The following is a 10,946-nucleotide window of genomic DNA, read 5'->3' as shown; positions in this document are numbered from 1 at the left end:
CATGACATGGCCTTTGCTTGATCTAGAAGGTGTGAGGCTCTTCAGATAATTTTTTATACAAATTGTTCTTTGCAAACACATTTCTTAGAGAATTTATAGAATGTGGATGGCTCCCTACAACTCACACCATAGTGTTTAACTTGAAACCTGGAGTTTCCTATTCTCCCGAAAACTTGTTGAAACTGTTATTCCTTCTCTGTATTACCTAAAGATGCCTTTAATTGAGCTAGGCTCGAGTTGAGTATGCCTGTTTTCGCCTCTATTTATATGAAATAATCTTCCTTGTTCAATTTGCCAATTCAAGCTTAATGCCCTGAATGCATTTGGTGCTAGCCTTCTGAATTGTGCAACACCGTCATATTCTTCTTCAAGGAATCGTGCTTTAAAAGGTTTCATACACTAAAAAAAATTAGTTGTACCTGTATATACCACAGCTGCTTTAGCACATTTCTTTCACCTGTATGCTTTATAGAACACGTGTTGCAATAATTTTTTTTTTGGAAGATGATGTGTTGCAATAATTCACCGCCAACTGTTTTTCGAACACAAGAAAGTATATCAAGAATGAAGTGTAAAGTGTTCAATGAAAAGGAAACAGGAGCGGATACTGATTGAAAGTGAAAATAGACCAAGCAATTTGTAGATTTGTCTCCATAATGTTATCAATTCACCATAAGACATTTTTAAATAAAGGGGAATTTTGACTTAACCCCACAAAGCTATATAGGGTTTTGACTAAACCTCCCATTTTTTAAATCATTTGAGTTTGCCCCCACTCCGTCAATTTTGTCTATAACCGACATTGGTATTTTATCTATTGACTATTTTGCCCTTATGATATGATAGAGCCGTTGGGTTTTATTGTTTTAGGGTTTTTTTACTTAACCCCCCACAAATATGTAGCGTTTAGAGTTTCCCCGTTCAATAGGCTTTAGAGTTTTGTAAGTTTTGTATAAACCCTCCAAAATTTAGTATCGAATTTGAGTTTACCTCATTAGAAAATTTCAAAAAAAAAAAAAAAAAAAAAAAAAAAAAAAAAAGGAGAAAAAAAATGCTTCTCCGAGGGTGTGCACGGGTCGGGTCGGGTCGGGTTTGGGTCTAAACTGACAACTAAACCGACCCTATCCATTTATACTTTTTTGGAACCGAACCGAACCGGATCGAACTAAATTAATTTCTAGCCAAACCGGACTGAACCGAATTAATTTCCAGCCGAACTGAACTAACTGGGTTATGGTTTAACCGATGTTAACCGACCTAAACCGACCAGTTTTCATATATTTTTAAATGAAATCAATTAAATATATATCTTTTAATATATATTATATATAGCGGGTCGGTTCGGGACTAAACCAATGACCAAACCGATTCTATCGGTTTTCAAATATACATAACCGAGCCGAACTGACTCATAAACATAACCGACCCGAAATCAAATTTGGTAATTTCAAATTGATGTCTAAGTTTGGGGGGTTTATACAAACCCCAACCTTTCTCCTTAGTTTTTTTCTTTTCAATTTTGCTAATGGGGTAAACTTAAATTCGATGCTAAATTTTGGGAGATTTATACAAAAAGGGCTTCTTCAAGGCTTAGGGGTGGAATTGATGTCAACTTCGCTTATTTAAACGAGCTTTAATCTGACCACATATTTTATAAACCCAGTCCGAAATGAGCTTAAATGAGCCGAAGTGCCCAAACCAAACCCGATAGTGTTGGCATTTCACATATTTTAATTATTGAGCCGAGCTTCCCCAATTTATTAAAGTATTTTCTATTCTTCTTTATTAGATTAGATTAAGCCCAAGCTACCGGCTCAAATTCCACCCCTTTACCCCATTTTTCCAAACCTCTCGATTAAATTCATGGGATAGTGTTGGCATCATTTTTAATTTCCCCAATTTCACTTTTCTATTCTTCTCAAAATTTACCCAAATCTTTACCCTTTCACCTCTTCTTAAATTCAAAGGGTTTCTTTCAACAAAAACAATACTGACAACAACCAACAATACTACACGGCTTGAATATGTTCGAACATTGAGGTTAGTTTATCATCCAATCACTGAAGTCGATTTAATATTTCCTCTTCTCTTTAAGGTACATTATAATTTTTCATATTTAAGTCGTTTGTACTAAAAAAAAGTTTTCTTTATCTCTACTACTAGTATAGCCTATAATGATCGTGGCCTCTTAAATTCATCCGGGACTTTTTCTGACACATAATACCCTTGATAAATAATAAAATCAGATGTCTACCTATTTATTAATGAGGACTACTTTGTCTTTTTATGTGTTTATAAATTTTCAGTACCAATATTGTCCTTAAATAAAACAATTGTTTAACACCTTTAAATAGGGCCAATTAGTCTTTTCATGTGGGAGTATATTAGAAAACCAAATCCACGCCATTCTCAATTGTACGCATTACTTTAAATGACATTTATTAATTATTAGTAATAATTGGGTTATTTAATAAGAGGTTCATTTAATCAGAGAATACGAACCGATTCATTTCCCTTCTCTCCCGTCTCTTCTCCCTTCTCTCCCATCTCTTCTATTTCTCATAATTTTTTTTTGCTCATAATGAAACTACTACAACCAAAAAATATTCCAAATCTTCAAAACAATCCCAATTCTGAGGAAAAACTCATTCGGTCCAATATATTCTCGCAAAATCCCACTTCTCCTTCTCAACTAATATAACTAGGGCTTCTACATCTATCTCTCCCAATTGATATAGCCAATTGGGTCACTTTGTTATAATATTAATACCACAGGGACTCGAACGCCAATGAAAAGACATATTTTCTGTAAAGAGACAAAATTTAGTTTGTTTGGCTGCTAAGACTACATCTCTTGGCATTAACGAGATCTGCACAAAGGGGTCAGATACTTTCCTAGAAATGAACTCCTTTCTATTTGTCTGATTTCAGTTATTGATTGGATTGAAAATTTTCAGGTATGATTTGGTCTCAATTCTTCTTGAGTGTTTGGTCCCTGAAGGCAATGTGGTTGCAGAAACCGTATGATCCTTTACCTCTTAGTTATCTATCACTACAAGAAACAGGGTTTTTTGTGACGAAATATTTAACGACGCTGTCAAAACGTCAATAATTATCAACTTTGGCGACGTTTATCAACGTCGTTGAGCGCATTTTGGTTTACTTTTACAATAGAGATTTGGTGACGATTTTTTACGTTGCCAAATGGCTTAATAAAATATTTATTTATTAGATGATCTTTTTCCCTACAAAAGAAACGTCGGCAAAAACTGTTGAGCTACAACGACAATTTTAGCGTCATTGATAATGATTTATCTCCGACGTTATTAGTAATCGTCATTATAAATTATTTTTGTCAACGTTTTTGTTTGGATCGGTAATATTTTTGTCTAAAATGGCAAAACAAAAAGATAATTGAGAATGTTAACATCTTCGCCAATAATTACTAAAAAAAATTCGCTCCTAAAATATTTTGCATCCCGCCCAAAAATTCTAGATCTGGTCCCTTTTTAGTAACTGGCGCTCACATTTTGGCCAAATTTAGAAACAAAAACGCAAAGAGAAAAAAAGAAAAGAAAAACCTAGTTATTACTTATTATTTTATTAGAGTCGTCTCTCACATCTATTTTTTTCCCATAAACCTCTCACCTCTTTAACCTATTAGAATGAAGTAGTGCCGGACTCAATTTAGAAATAGAAAAAGAATACACAATTATTAGCTCGAAAGAAGTAAGTTGTCAGTCCCCTCTCACGAAATCAAATTGACAAGGTACGTCCTTTCTATCTTCCTTCTCTATACAATTCTATATCTCTTTCTCTTATTCTCTTTCAGATTTACGGTACAATGAATATAATTGTATGATTTTGAGTTATTGTAGATAATGGGATTAGAATTTACTAATAATTTGAAATTAGATGTTACTAATAATTTTGCAGAAAACTTCTTTTATTCTTAGTTCGAATTCTACATGGTTTCCTATTTGTGCGACTGTGAAGACGAAACTTATAAGGTTTAGGATTGATAAAAACTTATTATATATATGGGTCTAAATTCATAGCTACGTAGATTCATAAAGAGATAATAGACGACAATGTCTCTTTAATCTTACAGTCCACCGAAGAGTACAACACATCTCTAACATAATTTTTTGTATTTATTATATGCTCTCATAGGTGGGTAATCACTCCAAGGACATCAACTACCTCAAATTTTGTTGTTTCATCATCTGGTATATTTATTTTGGCGTCTTAGCTGTCTTTATGATTTTTCTTTTGCTTGCTATGTAAGTTGAAACTTTAAATCAAGGTTCGTTCACATGATAACTCAATTCAAGATCGATTTTTGTAGAATATATATATATATATATATATATATATATATATATATATATATATATATATATATATATATGTGGTGTTGGCTTTTCTTGTTGGTAATTGAAAATAGAACTTAGCATGGCCAAATAGGGACCACCTTGCTTTATATTTATCTGTTGTATTTAATTGGTATGCATGTATACCATGAGGTGTTTCATTGTTTTAATTTTTGTGTATATATAATATGAAGTGCTAGGTGTCACATGCATAGAGTGAGGAGGTGGGCTTGCATTAGGTCGCTACAAATACCAAGTTTATATATATGCTTGACACCACCTGCTTAAAGTAACCAAGAGGTGGTGTGCTTACAATGACCCATCAATCTCAATTTCGGAACATGAAAAATAGAAAGGGGATATACGTACACCTTAGATAATTAGATTATGAAAGAGTGGAGAGAGGGATGCCCAACACATTTTTTTTAAGAACTTGAAGTCTTTTTTCACCTGAGGGGATTATATGTTAGTCTTTGATTCTAGAGTATTGAATTGGCATGGTAAAGATTTATGAAACAAAAGGTTAGTATCTCCTAGGTGTAGGTCTAATAATCTGTTGGACTATAACATGGGTTGCTTGTACAAACAAGAAAGATTAATGTTTAACTCGTAGTAGTTTAATGTATTAGTGCTGACTTAAATGGTGATTAGTCAAAATTTTGGCTACTACCGATATACTTAGTATATTCTGAAGGTTGTTCTCGGCTTGGGCAAGATCCCTAGAGGCCTGGACTGCGTTTTGTCGTCTAATTTACCCTCTACATTGCTCTCAGGACCATTCTCTTTAGGGTCATGACCTATTTATCTTTTTTTTTTGGGGAAACCATTGCTTTGACAGCATTTGATCTCCCTCAAATATCTTCAGGGAATTTCGTGCCAAAACTCTAGGGATTGGTTACTCAGAACTGGAAAATGTATAATGCCAAGATGAGGCCGAGCAAGGTATTAGTGTTTTGGCACTTCACCGTAATCCACGAGGCCCTAGGCCCAAGCAGCTTGAAAGTGCTTGGCGTGAGTGGGCAAAATCTAAATGCATCAGTATACGAGTCAGAGGAGGAGGATAGTGATGTAAATCTTCTCATCTTTATTGGATTACTATCGATTAATTCGATAAACTAAAACCGTTAGTACACAATACTATAAATTTTGACAACCCCTTGGCTAGTTTTTGTTTTATTTTGTTTTGGGTGAGATTTGTTTACTTGTTATTTTTTTCTTCTTTTCACACATATATCAACTATGAAGCACCGACACATCTCTAAGGGTGAAGTATTGGTGTCCAACACGGACACGTCCCGACACGTGTTCGATACGTGTAGGATACGCGATTTGTCGTATCCATGTTGCGTGTCGGTATCCGTGCTTCCTAAGCTGCTTGTAAGGGTTGTATATCAACTACTTGAATTGTCAGTTAAGTTCATTTTCATGTAATAGCACCCACTATCTTCACCTATTTTATTTCCTTTTTTAGTATCACTATAAAATAGAATTTAATATTATATGATAGCCACTTCATACTGTACAAGAGTGAAAATACGTGATTTGGTTAGGGATAGAAGAACATAATCGGTTTGGATCAAGTAGATTTCATTAGCTTGGCTGATACATAGTTTGATGGTTGCATCTCCTACTTGATTTAATTGATTTTTATGTTTTCATACCCCTCATAATTTTATGTTTTCAATTTTGGAAAGAACATTCTAGTTACTGGTTAAAGCCTACATTTTATAGAGTTGATTTTTTTTTTCTCTTAAATTTTTGCAAGTCTTATTTTTGCTTTCACCTTTTATTGCTTTCTTGATTGTTCTTTAATATTTTTACAAAGTTTTGTTTAGTTTGTCTTGCTCAATTATTACTATTGAAAGGGGTATGCATGTTTTATGTTTGTGACATAATTTATATGTTGAAAGATAAATTATTTCTTGCATTTTTTATTTTTTGCATGTATGATTATATATTAGGATTCATTTTTAATTACTGGGTATGATAAGTTAATTCGTTAGATATATATGCTTAATGGATTTGTGAGTCTCTTTAGTTAATCTGAATTGTCAAGACGTTACATAACTTAACAAGATTATATTGACCCATTTTCTTCTGTAGGCACCTATGAGTTAATTTCATAGTAGTCTGATTAGTGACGAGTTATTGCAAGTTTATCTGAGGTTTGGTAGCATCCTAGTATTTGTTATTCTTAAATGAGTTTAGTAATGGAGTTTGAATCCAGTGCATTGAAGTACGTGTCGTAGCAGCCTCGTTTTTGCTTCCTATATATTTGGCATGTAGTGAGAGGGAAATAGCTTGTTTTTAGTCCCACACCATGCTTTTTAGAACCTTGTAACATACTAGAAAATCAATAGGTGAGAAATACCAACAAACACGACCTTATGTTTAATTTAAAATGTGATATATTAAATAGGCTCACACATTTAAATCCTCGAGTCATAAGGAGACAAATATGGTTAATGTGGAAAATATTGTGAAATGCATGGTATTTGCTCTTTATTTATTATTTTTTAGTTAAATGATCATTTTGTCTTATGAATTTTTAATAGGAACAAATATGGATAAGAGTTGGTTGAATATGCCATATAGGCCTATTCATTATGCCCAAGGTATTAGGGATTTTATTGCTCTTGCTAGCAATCATTTAGACGGTGCAGGTAGGGCCTATTGTCCATGCAAGAAGTGCAATAATAGGATGTACCGACACTTCCAAGAAGTAAAAGATCATTTGTATGATAATGGTTTTGACAAAGATTATACTTCTTGGATATACCACGGAGAACCTTTAGACGTGGCAAGTGATGACGACGATGATGATACTGATTTAGGTGGTGAATGTGTACGCTATGATGGTTTGGATGACATGCTTGAAGATGTGAGACAATCAACACATATAGACAATCAAGCGTCGGACATCCAACATGGGGAAGCTAGCAGTAGTTACATACCCGATGCAACTGACGGGGGTGCATTTGCTAGCCATCATAATACGAGTGATGGAAATACAATGTCATTTGATAGACTCTTAAACGAAGCACGCCAACCTCTCTATTCGGGGTGTGAGAAATATAGCACGTTGGATTTTCTCATGAAGATGTTCCATTTGAAGATAATTAATCGTTGGAGCAACAAATCTTTTGACATGGTCCTTGCGTTGGTTAAGTCAGCACTACCTGTAGGTGAGAGGCTCCCAAAATCTCACTATGAGGCTAAGCAATTACTACGGGATTTGGGCCTAGGTTATATCTCAATACATGCATGCCAATATGATTGTGTGCTCTTCTGGGGGACAGAGAACAAGGATCTTGAAAATTGCCTTGTTTGCAATGCATCGAGGTATAAAATTAATGAAGGTAAGACTAAAAAAGTACTAGTGAAAGTATTACGGTATTTTCCACTTAAGCCAAGACTTCAGCGGCTATTTATGTCGAGGATGACCTATGAGGACATGAGATGGCACAAGGAGAAGCGAGTTGGGGAGGAGAATATACTTCGGCATCCTGCTAATTCTGAAGCTTGGAAAGAGTTTGACAAGGAACATGAGTGGTTTTCTAGTGATCCCCGCAATGTCCGTCTTGGCCTAGCAAGTGACGGATTTAACCCTTTTTCTGACATGAGCAGTATCTATAGCATGTGGCCATTACTGCTTATGCCATATAATATGCCCCCTTAGAAATGTATGAAGGAGCCGTTCCTTTTCATGTCTCTCCTTATCCCTGGGCCTAAAGCTCCTGGAAATGACATTGATGTGTATTTACAGCCATTAATAGAGGAACTGAAAGAGCTGTGGGTACATGGTGTGGATACATACGATGTCGTAACGAAACAAACATTTCGGTTGCACGCTGCATTACTATGGACTATAAATGACTTTCCTGCATTTGCTAATTTATCCGGTTGGTCTACAAAAGGCAAACTAGCATGTCCAACTTGCAACAAGGATACATGTTCTATGTACTTGAAAAATGGCAGGAAGTTATGTTATATGAACCATTGTAGGTTTTTGCAGCCACGACATCCTTTGACAAAGCGTGCTAGGCAGTTATTCAGTGGAAACAATTGGAGTAGGTTGCCTCCTAACAAGTTGACTGGGGAAGATGTGTCAAAGCAGTTAGAACATGTTGAGGAACAAGGGTATGGAAAACATCCAAAATACAAGAAGAGGAAGCGTACTGAGACTGAGTTGAACTGGACAAAACATAGCATATTTTTTCAATTACCCTATTGGCGTACCCTTAAATTACCCCACAACATTGATGTTATGCACACAGAGAAGAATATTTGTGAAAATGTTTTAGGGACATTGTTGAACCTAGATGGGAAGAAAAAAGATTCAGCAAAAACTCGGTTGGATTTGGCCGAATTGGGTATTAGACAAGAGTTGCATCTAATTCCAAGGGGTAATAAATTTGTTGTACCCCCTGCATGTTATACATTGTCTCTTGTTGAAAGAAGGATTTTTTGCGAGTGGTTGAAAACGGTGAAGTTTCCAGATGGTTATGCGTCAAACATTTCTCGATGTGTAAATGTTACAAACTGCAAAGTACATGGACTGAAGAGTCATGATTGTCATGTACTTTTACAATGAGTTCTCCCAGTTGCACTTCGTGGTTTTTTGGCTAGTGACGTATCTTCTGCTCTAATTGAACTAGGATTCTTCTTTAGAGAGCTTTGTTGCAAAACGTTAAAAGTAGAATTACTCAAGAAATTGGAAAAGGACATTGCAGTGATACTTTGTAAGCTTGAATTGATTTTTCCACCAGCATTCTTTGATGTCATGGTCCACTTGGCAGTCCACTTGCCTCGTGAGGCAATAGTTGGTGGACCTGTACAATACCGGTGGATGTATCCTATGGAGAGGTGATGTTCATAAACTATATTCTACTCATTTGGTGTTAAAATACTATCATACTTTGATACCCTCATCTAACTTTGCTTATATAACACTTTATCGCAATTTTCTCAAAACTCTCAAACAATATGTTCGTAATAGGGCACACCCAGAAGGTTCCATTGCAGAAGCGTACGTTGATTTTGAATGTCTCACTTTTTGTTCAATGTATCTCCAAGGAATTGAAACGCGGTTCAACTGTGAAGATCGTAACTACGATGGTGGTCAAGTGAAACAAACCAAGGGGTTGCATGTTTTCTCACATAATCTTAGACCATTGGGAGCTCCGAATTATATAACAATGAGTTCAAAGGATTTCATTAAGGCTCGATATTATGTGTTAAACAATTCAGAAGAAATATCATCATATTTTGAGTAAGTGTCTTTTATGATTAGATGTGTCTTGTGTAGATTGTGTTAAATCAATCACAAAAGATAATAATACTTATTTTGCAGTGAGCATATGATTGAGCTACAAAAGCACAACTCTCATGATTTGGAACAAAGGCAGGAACAACATTTTGCTGAATGGTTCTGGGCTCGCGTAAGTGTTAAATTAGGTTGACATGTAGTTAGGTTCACTCGATTACGAAAGATCTTAAATTATTATTAACTTTTTTTTTTCCATTTGATAAATGGAACAACTATATTATGAGAAATCTCCCGAGGCAACTGATGATTTATATTCACTATCATGCGGTCTTGATCATCGTGTGACTCGATATAGTGGTTGCATTATCAATGGAGTTAGGTTTCATACCAAGGATCGTGAGAAAACTCTACGGACTCAAAATAGTGGTGTGGTTGTTAAAGGGGATGACCAATCAAATGATATCGACTTTTATGGTGTCCTGACGGATGTTATAGAGTTAGATTATATATTTGGGAAACGAGTTTGGCTTTTCAAGTGTGATTGGTGGGATGTTAGTAACAAAAAAAATAGGAATCCATATAGATAGATATTTCATTAGTGTTAATGTGTCTAGGAAGTGGTATAAAGATGATCTATTTGTGTTGGCCACACAAACAAGTCAAGTATTCTATGTGGTAGACACCAAATTGCGTGGTGATTGGCAAGTTGCACAGAAGATAGTTCATAGGAACATGTTTGATGTTTTAGAGAAAGAGGAAGAAATTGGAGTACATCAGAATGCTGAGACTTATCAACAAGAGGAGCAACTCATAGTTGATGAAATTCAAAGTGATGAAGTTACGCTTGTGCAAATGAATAGAGATGATGTGAACCTAGATGAGGCTGAAAAGATTGATGCAAATGAGGCCTTTAACAATATTATGGACGCTAACCCGACTGACGATACAATTATGACCAATGACTATGACACTGAAGAAGATGATACATTGATAGAATATTGTACTGAAGAGGAGATTCTTCCGAGTGATAATGATACTGATATTGATTAATCATAATCAATGTAAAAGCTTGTTATTTTTCTTCTATAAAAATATATATTTCTCAAATACTTATAAATGTTATATCACACATTCATACTTGTAGGCTTCCTTTTTATTGCCTTTTGATATTATACTCTTCTTTTATTTCCTTTCGTTTAAAAGTATTATACTCTTCTTACTTTTATTGTATTGCCTTTTGATATTGTACTCTTCTTACTCTTCTTTTATTGCATTTTGTTTAAAAATATTACTATTTAATTTGC

At 34.9% G+C, this 10,946-nt stretch overlaps 1 pseudogene; it reads left to right on the top strand.

The window, feature by feature from the left end:
* The first annotated feature begins 6,936 nt into the window (after nt 1–6,936).
* On the top strand, nt 6,937–10,692 carry LOC147525147 (uncharacterized; annotated as a pseudogene).
* Nucleotides 10,693–10,946: the final 254 nt, after the last annotated feature.

Source organism: Coptis chinensis, chromosome 1 (genome assembly GCF_015680905.1).
Source record: "Coptis chinensis isolate HL-2020 chromosome 1, ASM1568090v1, whole genome shotgun sequence".
Lineage (NCBI taxonomy): Eukaryota > Viridiplantae > Streptophyta > Magnoliopsida > Ranunculales > Ranunculaceae > Coptis > Coptis chinensis.
The sequence above is the reverse complement of the archived record's forward strand: the minus strand, read 5'-3'. Positions and strand labels throughout refer to the sequence as shown.